The sequence below is a fragment of the Schistocerca cancellata genome, unplaced genomic scaffold (assembly GCF_023864275.1).
Source record: "Schistocerca cancellata isolate TAMUIC-IGC-003103 unplaced genomic scaffold, iqSchCanc2.1 HiC_scaffold_840, whole genome shotgun sequence".
Taxonomy (NCBI): Eukaryota; Metazoa; Arthropoda; class Insecta; order Orthoptera; family Acrididae; genus Schistocerca; species Schistocerca cancellata.
The window spans coordinates 140,001-142,500 of record NW_026046851.1 but is presented as its reverse complement, the minus strand read 5'-3'; the positions used below and the strand labels follow the sequence as shown (position 1 = coordinate 142,500).

At 54.6% G+C, this 2,500-nt stretch overlaps 1 pseudogene; it reads left to right on the top strand.

Annotated features, from left to right (window-relative positions):
• LOC126147059 (large subunit ribosomal RNA) overlaps positions 1-2,500 on the top strand; it is a 6,134-nt pseudogene that overhangs the window by 1,286 nt on the left and 2,348 nt on the right.

Below are 2,500 nucleotides of genomic sequence, written 5' to 3'. Positions count from 1 at the left end.
TCCCTCAGGATAGCTGGTGCTCGTACGAGTCTCATCCGGTAAAGCGAATGATTAGAGGCCTTGGGGCCGAAACGACCTCAACCTATTCTCAAACTTTAAATGGGTGAGATCTCCGGCTTGCTTGATATGCTGAAGCCGCGAGCAAACGACTCGGATCGGAGTGCCAAGTGGGCCACTTTTGGTAAGCAGAACTGGCGCTGTGGGATGAACCAAACGCCGAGTTAAGGCGCCCGAATCGACGCTCATGGGAAACCATGAAAGGCGTTGGTTGCTTAAGACAGCAGGACGGTGGCCATGGAAGTCGGAATCCGCTAAGGAGTGTGTAACAACTCACCTGCCGAAGCAACTAGCCCTGAAAATGGATGGCGCTGAAGCGTCGTGCCTATACTCGGCCGTCAGTCTGGCAGTCATGGCCGGTCCTTGCGGCCGGCCGCGAAGCCCTGACGAGTAGGAGGGTCGCGGCGGTGGGCGCAGAAGGGTCTGGGCGTGAGCCTGCCTGGAGCCGCCGTCGGTGCAGATCTTGGTGGTAGTAGCAAATACTCCAGCGAGGCCCTGGAGGGCTGACGCGGAGAAGGGTTTCGTGTGAACAGCCGTTGCACACGAGTCAGTCGATCCTAAGCCCTAGGAGAAATCCGATGTTGATGGGGGCCGTCATAGCATGATGCACTTTGTGCTGGCCCCCGTTGGGCGAAAGGGAATCCGGTTCCTATTCCGGAACCCGGCAGCGGAACCGATACAAGTCGGGCCCCTCTTTTAGAGATGCTCGTCGGGGTAACCCAAAAGGACCCGGAGACGCCGTCGGGAGATCGGGGAAGAGTTTTCTTTTCTGCATGAGCGTTCGAGTTCCCTGGAATCCTCTAGCAGGGAGATAGGGTTTGGAACGCGAAGAGCACCGCAGTTGCGGCGGTGTCCCGATCTTCCCCTCGGACCTTGAAAATCCGGGAGAGGGCCACGTGGAGGTGTCGCGCCGGTTCGTACCCATATCCGCAGCAGGTCTCCAAGGTGAAGAGCCTCTAGTCGATAGAATAATGTAGGTAAGGGAAGTCGGCAAATTGGATCCGTAACTTCGGGATAAGGATTGGCTCTGAGGATCGGGGCGTGTCGGGCTTGGTCGGGAAGTGGGTCAGCGCTAACGTGCCGGGCCTGGGCGAGGTGAGTGCCGTAGGGGTGCCGGTAAGTGCGGGCGTTTAGCGCGGGCGTGGTCTGCTCTCGCCGTTGGTTGGCCTCGTGCTGGCCGGCGGTGCAGGATGCGCGCGCCTGCGCGGCGTTCGTGCCCCGGTGCTTCAACCTGCGCGCAGGATCCGAGCTCGGTCCCGTGCCTTGGCCTCCCACGGATCTTCCTTGCTGCGAGGCCGCGTCCGCCTTAGCGTGCTCCTCCGGGGGCGCGCGGGTGCGCGGATTCTCTTCGGCCGCCATTCAACGATCAACTCAGAACTGGCACGGACTGGGGGAATCCGACTGTCTAATTAAAACAAAGCATTGCGATGGCCCTAGCGGGTGTTGACGCAATGTGATTTCTGCCCAGTGCTCTGAATGTCAACGTGAAGAAATTCAAGCAAGCGCGGGTAAACGGCGGGAGTAACTATGACTCTCTTAAGGTAGCCAAATGCCTCGTCATCTAATTAGTGACGCGCATGAATGGATTAACGAGATTCCCGCTGTCCCTATCTATGTAATGGGCAAAGCGTTTGAGAAGTTGCTTGCTGACCGTCTCCAGAGTCATCGAACTCTGCATGGTATGTGTGATAGGCAGTTCGGATTCCGAAAGGGTCGCTCCACTCAGGACGCGATCAATGAGGTTTGCCGAATTGTTCATTCTGCGACTTCGAAGTATGTTCTTGGCATAATGATAGACATCTCAGGGGCCTTCGACAACCTGTGGTGGCCGGCACTCTTCTCTCGCCTAAGAGAGATTGGGTGCCCACGGCTGCTGTATGGCTGTCTGGAGGCCTACTGTGATAGAAGGACTGCTAAGATAACGGCTCCTGGAGCCGTCATATCTAAAAGAGTATCCCGTGGTTGTCCCCAGGGATCGGTGTGTGGTCCCATTTTCTGGGATATTAATATGGAACCTTTGTTGAATGCCCTGCAGGGAGAGACTGCAGTTCTGGGAGTCGTTGCTTATGCGGATGATCTCGCAATTCTAGTAGAAGGTGACACTCGCAATGTGATCGAAGACCGATCACGACTGGCTATTGAACTGTTAATCAACTGGTGTAAGAAGACTAAAATGTCTATTGCACCACAAAAATCGCTATATATGCTCTTGAAAGGCAGGCTAAATAGGGACCCAACAGTCCGAATTAATGGCCTGGCAGTGTCACGACAGAGATATGCCCGTTATCTTGGAGTATATTTAGATGAGAATTGGAGTTTCACTCCGCATATTGAGCAAATAACGACAAAGTCCTTAGCTCTGTTCAATAAGATAATATCAATTGGACAAAGAAGGTTCCATCTGCCGTCAAAGGCAATAAATATCTATCATAACAGCATATTG